This window comes from Falco biarmicus, chromosome 5 (genome assembly GCF_023638135.1).
Source record: "Falco biarmicus isolate bFalBia1 chromosome 5, bFalBia1.pri, whole genome shotgun sequence".
Lineage (NCBI taxonomy): Eukaryota > Metazoa > Chordata > Aves > Falconiformes > Falconidae > Falco > Falco biarmicus.
The window spans coordinates 71,107,534-71,121,708 of record NC_079292.1 but is presented as its reverse complement, the minus strand read 5'-3'; the positions used below and the strand labels follow the sequence as shown (position 1 = coordinate 71,121,708).

Here is a 14,175-nt window from a genome sequence, read left to right as displayed (position 1 = left end):
GGAAGGGAAGGGAAGGGAAGGGAAGGGAAGGGAAGGGAAGGGAAGGGAAGGGAAGGGAAGGGAAGGGAAGGGAAGGGAAGGGAAGGGAAGGGAAGGGAAGGGAAGGGAAGGGAGAAAAAAAGGAAAAAAGGAAGAAAAGAAGAAAATAAGGGAAGAGTAGAGAAAAGAAAACAAAAGGAAATAAAAGATAAAAGACAAAAAAGGAGAAAAAGAGAAAGGAAAAATAAGGATAAAGGAAAGACAGAAAGAAGTTAAAGATAGAAAGGGAAGGAGAAAGTAAGAAAAGAAACAAGAAAAGGAGCCATTATTTCTTGTTGACCCTGAACCACTTAAGAGTTGGGGGGAGTCTAAGCAGAGTGCAAAACTAGGGCCATAGTTAGTAAAGCAGTAGTGAACTTGTGCTCAAGGTCTATTTTCTTCTCAAAGTTCGGTAGCAGCATAAAGTGTCTGTAGAACATTTGAAAACTGCTGTGATCTAAGTGAGGTTGGATACATAACTGTGGTGATAGTTGCTCCTGAGGGGCCCATTCTCACAGTCCTTACTCATGTGAATTGTCCCTTCGATGCTAATAGCATCACTCTTGTAAATCAGGGATGCCATATCAGCCCAATGCCCAGGGTTATACTGATCATGAAGGGCTTGATCTTGCAAACCTCATTCATGTGAGCAACCCTTTTTCATGACAATTTTCCCACTGACTTGAACTATCCATATAGCCAGAGACAGTAGAATCAGGACACAAATTTAGGGTCAGCATAAAAGTAGGAATACAAGAGTTTTTCATTTAACCTCCAGCAAGGAATAGATACTTCCCAAGAAGGCCAGATAAATGCAATTATTCTCTTTTGACTGCAGGGAAGGGGAGGGAGAGGCATGTATTGATCAGCCTTGTTCCATCCTGTCTGCTTCTCTGACTGCATTTATTCACCATAATTAGAGTGATAAAGAAGGTACCAACAATACATTTTCACCATACCTGAAGTTTTTGTTCACCACCCCTTTGTTAATATAAATTAGTTGTTTCCTCAAATAGCTTTTCTGTAAAATTGACAAATTTTGCCTCCTGCATTAAATAAGCCATTGATTTATAAAGTAAAACAAATCATGAACACTAAGATTCATTCCATATTTTAACTTAAAATCTGAAGTACTCTTTAAATTCAAAAAGGGAAATGTTACAAAAATGTTTAGTATAACGGACCTGAGTCAGTTTTTGTGCTACTCCATTAAAACCTACACCCTCTGGTTAGAAAGCACTTTCACAATATCAGATGTTGACACCTATGTAATTTTGCTGTGATTCACATGCTTTTGCTTCAGAAGATCTCAAACTGCTGTCTGGTTGCTCTGGGGAACTGCTTCAAAAACAGCAAGAAAGGATCTTTCTTTAGTTAGAAATGCTTCCTGCTGGGTGTAGCTCAGTGAAGGCTTCTCTGGCATAAGCTGCCTTTTCATTGAGCTTCTAACTTCAAAACAGCTGTGTCCATCCATCTGTCTCTTTTATTCACACCACTGTTTGGAGGACAACAGTTGTCAGTATTCGACTTCAGTGTTCTTTTAGAATTCCAGATGCTCACATGTGAGACAGAAACAATAGTACATGGTTTAAGTGACCAGTCACAGTGGTTGGTGACCAACAGGCAGTGAGAGGAGGTGAAAGAATACAATCTCCACAGAGCACAAGAGCAGAAATTTCTGCTGATTGTCTGCTCAGTTATACATCACTAATACATTATTCAAAAACCCCACAATGCTCATTTACCGGTCATTTAAGGAGACAATGAGTAAGGTTATCCTCTAAAGTTGCTTACTCTTCCATCAAGTAGCACCATTCCTACAAGGAACATGCAAGCCAAGGATCAAAAGTCAGGGGACGGACATACCATAAGAAGTACTCCAACAGATGGAAAGTACCTGTAGACTGTTGCCCTACACAGCTTGATGTCCCAGTTGAGGAACAACTCAGAAAGGGACTGGAGGGCATATAGGCAAACCTTTTCAGTAGATCTATGTATAAGCACATCATGGACCATTTTTTTGCCTTGAATCCTCTTTCACTGCATATGAATACTGCAGCAATGGTCTCGCTTCTGCAAATAAGTCTGCAGCACAGAACTGCCTTTGCAGCTGACAGTAATGCGTATGTGATGAGGTATTTAAAGTCCTGTGCTGTACTGAAGGGAAAGGGGCATTAACCTCAGCTTTTGTGATGCTATTTGGTCTGTACAATTGTTTTTATTAGTAAAGCAAGATATTGTAGATTATTAAAGGCCATGTGAGGGTTGATATCATAATGCTCAGATATGCCAATAAAACAGATTTTGCAGACACCATAGTACGTTACTTTTAAGCTAATCCAGTGAGAAGTTATTTGTTAAGCATTATTAAATACAGCTTGCAGAACAAAATCTGATCCTTTAAAATAATACTGAAGTAGCAGAAGAAAAAAAAATATTCATTATAAACCCAGAAAGGTTATCAAGTTTCACTTCACAGATTGAACAAAGTAGAGAGAGCAAAATGATTTTTAAGCCATTGAGGTTTTAATCATTAGTAGAAGCATCCAGTAGTTTTTCCTTGTTCCTGTACTACTATTCTGCTCTAGAGCCATGAGAAAATTATTAAGCTGGAGACCAAACTGGAATATTTTTTGCTACAGTACCACTCCAGATGCACACAGAAGGCATACAATCAGTTGGAGTGAGCTGCTGAGAAGACAGAGATGATAAAAAGTATCTAGCAATAAGTTGCCAAGGTATCTCTATAGACAAGAGATTCCTGGAAACAAGCAAAAGCTTTACAGATGGAGATATGTGTAGACATACAGACCTGGTGTGTCTATAAAAAAATAGGTAAAGTTATAAAGTTAACTTTTAAAATACTCCCAGATCGTACTGTGAGATTTTTGTACTCGTGTAGATGTAGGTATTTAGACAGTGAAAGAGCTAGGTCCTGTGGATTGAAGCAAGCTCATTTTTCCATGAGAGTACAAAACCACCCTATGATGGTCTGAACCTTTGGTCACTGCTAATCTTAACTGGATTCCTATCACAGTTGAATGTCAATAGGCTAAATGTTCCTGTTGCTTATTATTAGTCATGTAAAATTGGAGTTTCTTTACACTTTATTTGTATGTATGTATCACTGATGGGATGTGAACCATGTTTAGCTAGTGAAACAGCTTCTGCCTGGCAGTTTGGAGATGCTTTTGAGAGCTGAAGGTGAGAAAGGAGAGGTACACTCTTGCACAGGTGTTTATTTTTGAGGAGTAACCATCTGAAAGAAAGAACTTAAGTGTTCCATATAAGCAAGATACTGATCAGTAATAATTCCCTCTTGCCAACATGTATCACTGATCTGGTGGTAGGATGGCAGGTGGAGTTCTGTAGAAGTACTAGATAGAGGATGTGGGGAGAAGAAATGCCCCCCAGATTTTGGGTGTCTGTTATTATCCTGCAAGAAGTGAAGGCTAAAGATTCCTGCCCTCAGCAATTCAGCTGTCTCCAACTCACAGACTGAAAGAAGTTGTGTAATGAATGCAAAGTGAGTACATTCCGCTCCCTGAGGAAAGAGTGCCCAAAGTGTGCTTGCTTGGGAGTTAAATTTGTGTGTGAGTTGTCCTTATGTAAGGGTTAAGAGGCAGGCTGTGTAGTCAGTGTGAGCCAAACGTCATTGTTTTGAAAAAAATCAATTATCTGCAATTATAGGCCCTACTCCAACAGTACTTTTGCAGTATGCAGAGCCTTCCCAGGTAGCACAGCTATTTTTGTTAGCAACCTCCCCTCCCCCAGCTCTCTGTACAGAGCCAAGTTTAGAGTCAGCAAAATTACTTGGAACCAGCACATTTTATCCCCAACAGGCCAACAAACCACAATTAAACTGTATTACCATACATTATGCTTTAAAGGGGTTCCTTTACTGCAGTATGTAAAAGTCTGTAAGGAGAAACAGAGGGGGAAAGAAGATGACAAACATTTCGCTTGTAATGGGTTAAAGTCCTCCCTGATGTAAGTTCATTGACTTCAGTTGGCAAGGGATGAATACAGACAATTCAATATTTAACAATCAGCAACTTTTGCTTAGTCAGCAAGAAAAGGAACAATTTAAGGTCCAGAGCCTTCCCTGTGCTCTTTCTGTCTTCCTGAATCTTCACTTGGTTGCTGTAGCTCTCTGCTAACAGGAACGACACTCTGCAGGGTTGGCTGTTGGGTATTTTCTGCTGTGGTGCAAGATTACTCCTCATGGTTTTATGGTGCAGCAGTAGACTTTAATAGTCACCTGAGGCAATTATTCAGATACTGTATTGTGCAGTCAGATTGCTTTTGAACAGCTGCAGAAATACTTAGCAGAGACATACTCCCTGAAGTCCTGGGATGGGAAATAAAAACAAACAAACCACAACAGCAAGACAAGAGTCTGTCTCTTACTCTGTCTTTTAGCTTGTAAAAAAGGAATTGTGGAAGTGATTTAAAACTTAATTGAGACAGAGAGCACTTTTCATTTAGTGGTCCATATCACATCCAGTAATAACAGGCTACAAAGTCTATACCCTTCGCTACTCAAACACAAATTCTCTTTGGGTAGAGTTGTGACCCAGTGTATGGTGCTTTGCAAGGCAATTCTCATTAAAAAGACAAAGAGGTGATAAGATAGGGATACAATTATTCTCTCCAGTAGTAATGATCTTTGGTGCAATCCCATTGACATGGAACATCACAAAATCATACATTCCTCTAGTAGAAATAGTTCTCATAGCTTCAGCCTTGTAATTCTGATGAGTACTATGCCTTAACAAAAATACCATTCTTTTCTTTCCCCCAAGCCATGATAACCAGTGTTTCTCTGTTACACTGTGTTGCAACTAATTAATTTTCCTGCCATTGCAATTCTAACTAGTCCTGGTGAAAAAGTTTTGGCCAATATAACATATTGTGGCTTAGCCTGGTGCTCTATGTTGTTTCAAGTCTCACTTGGGATATTCAGATGCACTGTCTAGCTTGAATAAAGAGTGCTCATAAACACAGAAAATTTTATGGAATCTCTTAATAGCTGTCTGGTCATCAAATCCTGCCTCCAGCTCTGGACTCCAGAGTATCTGGCAGCATAGCAGACGGAGAGAAGGACTTTTGTTGGGTTTGATGTCTAGGAAGTATCCCTGCTACTGTTTTTCTGCAGAAGGATCCATGCTACTGTTTCTCCTGGAGATGGACAGCTGACGGGCGCTCAGTAGGCTCTCCTAACCCACTCCTCCACTGCATCATAACCACTTTTCTCTTAAGACACAGTTTGAACATTTCCTCAGCATTTTGACCCTTTAGGCAAAGTCAAGCTGGGACAATGTTTTGTACTAAATACAGTGCCTGATATGTTGGGAATTTAGTGGCTGAAAGACTGCTTGTTCACTTTTACTGATGTGTGCTTCAGTGAAGTTGCTCTTGATTTATAGCTGGATAAGCAAAATCAGAATCAGACCCTTGCTGCTCATTTCTGTGGGAGCAGGACTGGGCCTTATGTGCTCTTGTGCTCATTATATACCTCAGCATCAAGTCTCAGAGCTTTGATTCATAGAGTTCTCTTTAATTTGGTACATGCAGGCTTCCCGACTAGATCACATAGCAGCAGGATAACAATCCTCATGAGAGCATTTCAGTTTGAGAAATTCATGAAGAGGGTGACTTTGCTGCTTACTTTCAATGACACTTGTGGAATAGGAAAGAGAAGAAGTGAATGAAATGGAATTGCCAGCCTGTTTCAAAATGTATGCTCTGTTGTACAGCAGATGACAAATAGCATCCTCAATAAAATAGTTCTGGTAGCTGTGCAAGTTTTTGTTGTGTTGTTTTTTCCCCACTGTAATCTGTCTTTTCACATTTAGGGCAAGTTTTTCTTACCTGCATGCACTGCACATGGGAGCTCTGCAATACTACTCCCTTGTGCCCTTCTGCAGAGAAGGTATCCACAGGCCTTGCCTGGGGTGAATGTAAGCAGGAGGAACAGAGCCTCTTTCTGCCATGCAGCAGAGAAAGTCCTTGAATTCACCCCTTTTCTCCTCCCATCTCCAGCACTCTGACCAAGAGTGTTGAATTCAGAGCAGGAGAGAAGTTGTCGCATTGTGAGACGTTACATATCTAGGGCAGGTCACTTCTCATGGAGCAAAACCAGGTTCCTTCCTGCTGCTTTTCCGAGCCATGAAAAGGCATATGTGCCTCCTTACTGGGAAGGATTGCAAAGCAGTACCTCGCCTTCCTTCAGCAGAGATGAGCCACTCTCCTATTGGCTAAGGCATATTACTATATATCTGGGTATATTGAAGTTGAGGGAAAAATACATCTTTGACAGGAGCTATAGTGAATCATAGATATATGTATACGTTTTAAATGACTGTAGGAGCTCTGCAACTGGCAAGGACAAGAAAGTGTGCCTAAAAGAAAAATAACCAGCTTTCTACTTTGAGGACAGCAGGGGTTTTTCCCCTTTCCATGGAAGATTGGCTTCCCAGACTGGTAGCTGCACACCAAGAATATTTGAAATAGAGCTCCTGATGCTCTTCACCCCATCCTAATTTCCACACAGACACGTATTTGCAAAGGGCAGTATTGGCCTCTAATGGTACCATGAACTGTCTTTGTACAAGAAAAAGTACTTTTGTGTGAAGCTGAGTAAGGAATTTTTGTGGAATTACATGTTGAAAAGAGTTGGAGAAACGTGGTTGACTATCCTAAGAACAGACAAAGTGAATGTACCTGACATACATTCTCCTCCAAGTCGATGCCATATTGCCCTGGCAAAAGTGTCCCAGAGTATGCAGATCATGACCTAGACCTAACTCTAGTTAAATAAAGGAGCTACAAGAAGCTACAAACTGAAGATCTGTATTAATGCATCCTCATTTCAGAATTAGTTCATTTGCTTTGGTGGGTTTTCATTCCATCCTTACTGCTTCTTTTAAAAGGTTGTTTATTTGGTGATGTATTTAATTTCAGTGCCTCAAATTTCTGTATGTTTGTGTGCCCACACTGTTAGTGTTTGTGGGAGTGTGCTTGAAAGTGGTGCTTTTAGTAACAAAAAATAGTCATATGTGTATAGATTCAGTCATTTACTGCCTTGTCCAAGGACTTAATTTGTTTCTGTTTCATCAGATGATCTTACTGACAATTGTCAAAAAGTTATTCAATAGCAGTCAGCATGCCTTTTACGTATTTTCTTCCTGAAGCTTTATAGCCCATTTGAACTCAGAGAAATCATCTAGGAAACAGATCTCCAACAGAATGTTTTGAAAGCCTTCCTTAACCCTTTTAAGGACTTCATGTGTATATATATATTTATGTTTTGTGCTGTACTGTTCAGACTCTGCAAGGGATCGTGAATAATAATCATCTTGCTTAGCTGTGCACAGTATGGAGCACTGTACATACAGTCACACTGAGCCCAGTTATGCTGTAGTTCATGAGATACAAAGCTGATTCAATAATAATAATGTGGTTTATACTAGCCAAGTTCAATTTGTAATGCTTTGTACTGAGTAGAGTGTTACCTGATTAATCAGGTAACTAAATCTGAGGTGGGGCAGGCAAATGGCAATCTTCCTGGAAGGGCAGTTAACACTTGGTATGTTGCTCATCCCCTCCTTACTCCAAGGACAGGAATAGAAAAGCTTGTTATACCCACCTCAACAATGACCTGAATGAACTGCAAGAAGAGGTAAGAGAATAACCAGTCAAAGACGACAACTCAGTTCATGGATTCTCCTGTGAAGCCTGACAAAAATGTTGCTGCAACAGTCACATGCTGTCATTTGCTGGGAGGTGAACTAAGCCCCTGAACTTGTTTCAATGGCCAACTGAACAACTAATTGTCAGATGATGACTTTTGGTCACTAGCCATTTTGACGTTATGATAACAGAGATGAAGATTTGATGTTCCACTTCTACTATGTGGGTGGGCTTCATAAATGTCTCTGTGTGCAGTAGCTTTTGATCTTTTAGATTGTGATCCAAAGTCTACCAAAGTCAATGAAAAGACCAGCAACTTTAGACCTGTGTTTAGTAAATGTCAAATACCCTTTTCCAGGAAACTCTGTATCAAAAGGTAGTGAACTTCAAGTCCATGAATCATGGTCCTTCCACGAAATACATGGTCCTTCTAGCTCTATGTTGTCTAGACTTTGGTGACCAAGAAAACAGCAAATCATGTTGCATCTCAGTAGCTCTGTTGAAACCTGTTGCTGATGAGTACCACACCCAGGTGTTCACAGAGTGGATTTTATCAAAAGCATCTGTTGTAATACTTAATCCACCCTTACTGATGGGCAGCCTTTTGAAGAGGAAGCTTCAGACGTTGTGCTTACTCTAGGGTGGAAGCAGATTTCTGTCCTCCCTTGCTCTGAAACCAACTTATTTCTAGGCAGTTCTGCAAGATTTGCCCCTTAACTTCACAATGGTTACATAATTAACTTGGAACAGAGTTAAGTGACTATCTCTAGTTTGAGGGTGTAGTTTTTTTCGCACCCTTCTTTCATTTTTCTCAGCTGTTAGCACTGCACTGCATGACACACTCATGCAGTAGCCTTCCCAGTCTACAGCAGTCGAAGCTAACAGCTGTTCAGCAGCACAAATGAACCCCTTTATCTGCCCTGCATAACCTTGTAACCCAAGGACAGATTCTAGACCCATATATTTAAATTATGTGTACGCTCACCATTAGTTTTAGTTCATGTTTTCTTTAAATCCATCATGAAGTTACTTCAGTCATTCTGAATTTTCAGGGGCCCTGTTTCAATTTTAGCCTCCAAAAAGCCTCTCTGAAATTGTGCCCACTCTAGTCTTGAGACCAGTTCAGAGACTCTTTCTTACCACTTTCTTGCCATGTAGTATTCTCTCTACTCTTCCCATGACAAGGCAGATAAATTGATATTGATGCTACATAAGGGAGGTCAAGGGCACTTTAATTACAGTGGCCTGGCTTGCCTGAATTCAGTCTTTCTGCTACTGGCCTCCCACAAAAGGTCCTGTTAAACTCTGTAGACATTCCCTTAATTCCATGAGCATCAGTGCAAGTTTTCTTCCTTTACTAAATTTTCCTGAATAAGCAAGCCACCTAGAAAATTTAATAACCTTTTACCATATGTTCAGAAACATGTGAAATATAACTATTGCTTAATGGACTGATGCTCACTTGAAGTCAAGTTCTTTGACTACCATGATTTTAGAACTAAGAGTAGTTGACTTGTGTCTTCCACTGCAATAGACCTGATCCAGATCCTATCAAAGTCAACAGAGTTTTTTGTCGAACTTGTAAGATGTGGCTCGCACTTTGCTGAAGTTGCTCACAAGAATTTCAATTATTTTTATGCTTTTGAAAAATAAGCTCAGTCACAAGTAGTGGTACCTCCTTTATACCTGAATTTTCCTAGTGATAAAGGAGATTGATAGAGTGGATGTTGAATGAGGAGGGCCTATCTGCGGTTTAACTCACAACTGCAGAGTGATAGCAATGCCATATTTCCTAAGAACTTTACCCTGCAACAGCTAGAGATAACTTATCAGAATAAACAACTATGGGACAAAGTTTCCATCTAGTAAGTCCATGCCAGCCAGGAATCTCAACATCTCTTATAAGGCAGCAAAATTAATTTTTCACTTCTGCACTTTTGTGCAATAGTTTTAACAAAGAATACTGGCCAGCTCCCTCTGTAAATTCAATAGAGAATTAAAGTTCATTGTATAACAATGGAAGGAAAGAGAAAATACTATTGTATTGTAATGCCTTTCTGCAGAATGAGTGGTGTTTAAAAAGTACTAGCCAGGGGGTTTCTTACAATCTTTTAGCAGTTTGATTTACATATCAGCAATGGTGGAGGATTAGGACAGGTTGTAATGAAACATGGTTTAATTTCTGCACTTTTGTTGTGGCATCAGTGCTCTAAATGTAGTATGCTTTATTAAAAATACATGAGTACTGTTATTTGATATTTTAACTGGAGCAGTAGCTACATGTTCCAGTTTAGCTAAGTGTTTTAAAGGCATAAAATAAACGTCAGACTGTCACCATACCTAGAAGTGGATGTATATGCTTAACTGTGCAATTGTATTAATGTCAATCATGTGTATATTGTGCACATATTTAGACATGACCTTAACTCATTGCAAGATTCAGGCTTACATTAAAGCAGTAGTAATATTTTATTTTTTTTTTTGCTTTTACTACTAGTTTAACAAGCAATAAGAAATGGTGGAGGGAAGATTCAAAGGTTATAGTCTATGCATGTTGAGGCCTGATTATGTACTGCACAACCTAGTGATGATCGCTGTTACTTTCATGGAAATACCTGAAAGAAACTGCAGAGCAATTTGGGTAGAAGGAGTTCAGATATTTATGGAGTCTCCCTGTGTTGGCCTTATGGGTGCTGAGCAACTTGAACTTTTCCCACAGTGCTTAACTTCTTTACAAACCTGCGGGTGTTAACTTAAGCAATTCAGCATTGTTGATTCTTGTGATCATGTTGTAAGTTCTTTATTAGTTGGTGTTTTTCCTGATATCCAAATCCTTCAGGCAGGTGAATCCATGAGAATTTCTCTTGGTAATCCTTTGTGCTAATAGGGGAGGAGGGAGTTAAAAAATGTGGCCAAGTACAGCTCTAAAGGTCAAACTAACAGAACACATAACACCGAGAAACAACACTCTCATTTAAAAAAAGGAAAATCCATTATAAATATTTTCACTTACAGACTTGGCTTTTTCTAGATCTGATTTTTTGTTTTAATTGTTTTTTTTCCTGAATCAGTTGTTTTGGTTTCAGCTTGGGTCAAAGGTTTGGCAACTGTTTCCCCTCATTTTTATTTTGATTAGACTATCCCTGATTTTTATATTCTCTATTAAAAGAATATTAAAACCCTGCAGATTCTACAAGGTCTACTTTTCTGGTCAGTACAGAGTGCCTTCACATCACATCGCTTTTAATGGAAATTAATTGTATCGCGCCTATAGACCTTGGAGCAATTTTGTAGATATTAGATTCTTAGACATCTGTGGTGTTTTATTATTGATTAAAAAATGAGAGGAAATCTTATGGCTTAAGACCTTGTGCTGGGATTTATGAATTACTTTTTTTCCTATGTGACCCTTGGCAGGTCATTGAATCTGTCTTTCAGTTTTCCATCCGTGAAGCAGGGAATAATGATGATTTTCTGCTGCTGCTCTTTGTCTATCATGCCTACTTAAATAGTTTGCTCTTTGGAATAGGCCTTGTTACTTGCTAGTGCAAAGAAATCTCATTCTGAGTTAGGATCTGGAGCTGCAATACAAATAATTAATATCAGCATTAAACAGTCAAAGGTACATCCAAGATGCATTTGGCCTGAGGCCCACACAGTTCTTAAAATGATGGATTTTTAATTGATTATTTGGAATGAGACCTTTTCTCAGACTAGCTAAATTGCTTAAGACCCACGCGCGCTAGCTATATTTAGAGGCGAGGAGGTGGCAGAGTAATTCTTAAAGTGCTGTGTTTCTAATAACCCAGGTGAGTGACAGTCTGTGAGTGCTGCCTCTTTTAAAACAAACATGACTCACAGCCCCCAGGCGGCAAGCATGTGCAGGTTAGAAATTGTATTGAACTGTCCACATTCAAGAAACAATGAAATACAGCCATAATCATAAACATTTAATTTAATAATTTCAGGTTAGTACAAGAGGGTAGGTGTACTCATGGCTTGGTATCTATAATAGCAAAATGCAAAAAGGCTGTGTAAAATCGGGGCAGAGGGGGTTAAGGTGAGTCTGGAGTAAACATGGCAATATTTTCATCCCGCGGCACACCCTGATGCTTTCAGAAAGCAGACATGTAAGAACATCAGACATTGGTAAGAATTCTGCAGAAACTACATCTTTACAAGAATAAGATTATCTCCAGTGTCCAAGTCAAAGGCAAAATGTAAATGGCGTTCTAGATGCATTGACATTTCATTCTCATTGAAACAGACTCCACACACACATGGCTGTTTCCCAGGTATTTCTTGTCCCAAACAGTTACTAGCACCTATGAATGATCTTTCTGTCTCTCAGAGACCATACATGGTGAAATGAAGCTATGCCCTTAGAAACTGCCAGGGAGGTGCAAGGGAGTGAGTACCACCCTAGCCTTTTCACAGCTCTGACCAAAGCTAAAAATAAGCAGCAAAACAGGGAGAAGCCAGTTTCCCAGTGGGAGAAGAATACTGCTGTCATCGTGAAAGATGTGTTATGTCACTTGTGTTCCTGGGAACAATGGGTCCAAGTGATTCTTACTTTGTGTCCTAAGCTTGTCACTGACCTTGGCACCCAGCCACGTTGCGCTGTTTTCTGTGAGATTACCCAAGGCAAGCTCATCTCTGGGAATATAAAACTATTGCCAGGAACTCCCACTGATGCAACAACATTCTTTCATCACAAGCTGCAAAGTTAAAAGCACATTTTAGTCTTAAATGCAATAACAACCCTTGGCCAGGCTCTGGAATAGCTGCATCTTTTCACAGCAGATTCTCATTAAAGAACTTAATGGCTACATGAAAAATGAAACCAGTTCTAACTACTTACCTTCTTAAGGTAGTTTCACTAGAAATTAGATATGGTTCTTCTTCCCCCAAATCATTGCCTCTTTTTTAATAAATCATGTTTTATTCCCAAGAATTTGTATTGGGTGAACATGAAGCAACATTTTTGTGTAGCCAGTTAGTGCAGCACATGTAACAGCACTGAAAACAAGTTAGGTCGAAGATGCATTGCAAAGACTTTGAGCCAGAGTTTCCTCACCTCCTTGCTTCCTTTAGAGCAAACACAAAACTGATTTTTTATTTGCCTCCTAGGGCTGTTTCTTATCATTGAAGCCAGCGACAGTTGGAGAGCTAGGCATAACACCTGCTTAACAGCAAGTGCACACCCAGCTCTGCTACTGCTAATGAAAATTCCTCATGTCAAAAAATCAGGTAAACATTACTTAGTGGTTTTGCACCAGACTAGGAACCTGTGCACTTCAAAACATCTTCTTCATGTGGACTTGAGGGAGCCTGACAGCCCTGGAAAATAAAAGACCCAGCACCATGCAGCAAGGAGTTGGTAATAGAAGATGTTCAGTGTCCTCCTACCTATCTGCAAACATGCCTTCAACTCTGACCCACTTTCCTGCGTGGTCTCATGTGATTCTTCCTCTTTTTAAGATTTGCATGTGTAAATAACTGAATAATACTTATATATAATCTCCTCCTTCAATATAAATAGGCTGCCAAGCTCTGAAGCTACCAGGGTGTACTAGATATGAGGTTCATCTGGTTCCTGGGGGTTTTATACAAGCTAAGATCAGCTTAATGAAAGTATGGGAAGACTGAGAATGAGTAATATCTGCAATGTGTAGTGCTTTATGTAATACCTCTTTAACTGGCAGTATTTCGTTCAAGCTATTGCCTAAGATTCAGATTCTGTTCTTCTTTCAGAAGTTCCTTTATTTCCACACCAGTACAGTTTAACTATTTATTTACAACTAACCAAACTGAACTACTCATTGTCATTGTCAGTTTAGGCTGGTCAGTTTACGGTTGGTAAATGTCTGAAGTATAAAATTTAACATCTTTTCCAAACATTTGTTCCTCAAAATCATAATTCTATGTATAATTTTCATTGTCTGCGTAAATATCCAGTCCCTTCTTGTATCTTGTCAAGTTCGTGGCTTCCAAGACAAATTAATTTCAAAGTCCAATTATATGCTGAGTAAAAAAGTTTTAATTTTCCAGGGTTGAATTTTATTCTTCCTAATGGCATTGAATTGAATTTGTCTTTTGATTCTGTATTATGACACTGTGAGAAAATAAGCTCCCTATATCTTAGCTACTGATACACACTTTCAGGATTATCTGTTTTATAAAGGGCAGTGTTATTATCCTTATTTAAATAAGAGGCAACAGTTTCAGGGATAGATGCAGTGATTAACAGATGAATCATACATTTTGAGTTAATATTCTTGGGTTTTTTTCCTTTCTAAATATTTGCTACTATCACAACCAACTTCCAAGAAAGGCTTTCATCCGCTGCCTGTGACCCCACAACCCCCTTCCCCTGCTTTACCTGCCATAGTGAGCCCTTCTCTTCCAACCACACTGACTCCAAAGTCCAATAGAAGCAGTGGAAGATTCCCATTGATTGCA

At 39.4% G+C, this 14,175-nt stretch overlaps 1 protein-coding gene across 8 annotated transcripts in view; it reads left to right on the top strand.

Annotated features, from left to right (window-relative positions):
• The window catches only part of SLC15A5 (solute carrier family 15 member 5), a 71,258-nt gene that overhangs the window by 2,657 nt on the left and 54,426 nt on the right, over positions 1–14,175 (top strand). For 2 of the 8 annotated variants that reach the window (XM_056340960.1, XM_056340954.1), the window contains exon 2: positions 12,844–12,963. The exons of 4 other annotated variants lie outside the window; for them this stretch is intronic. The gene's annotated coding sequence lies outside the window, so the exon portion shown is untranslated. 2 more of the 8 variants (XM_056340956.1, XM_056340957.1) reach the window with 2 other exon arrangements.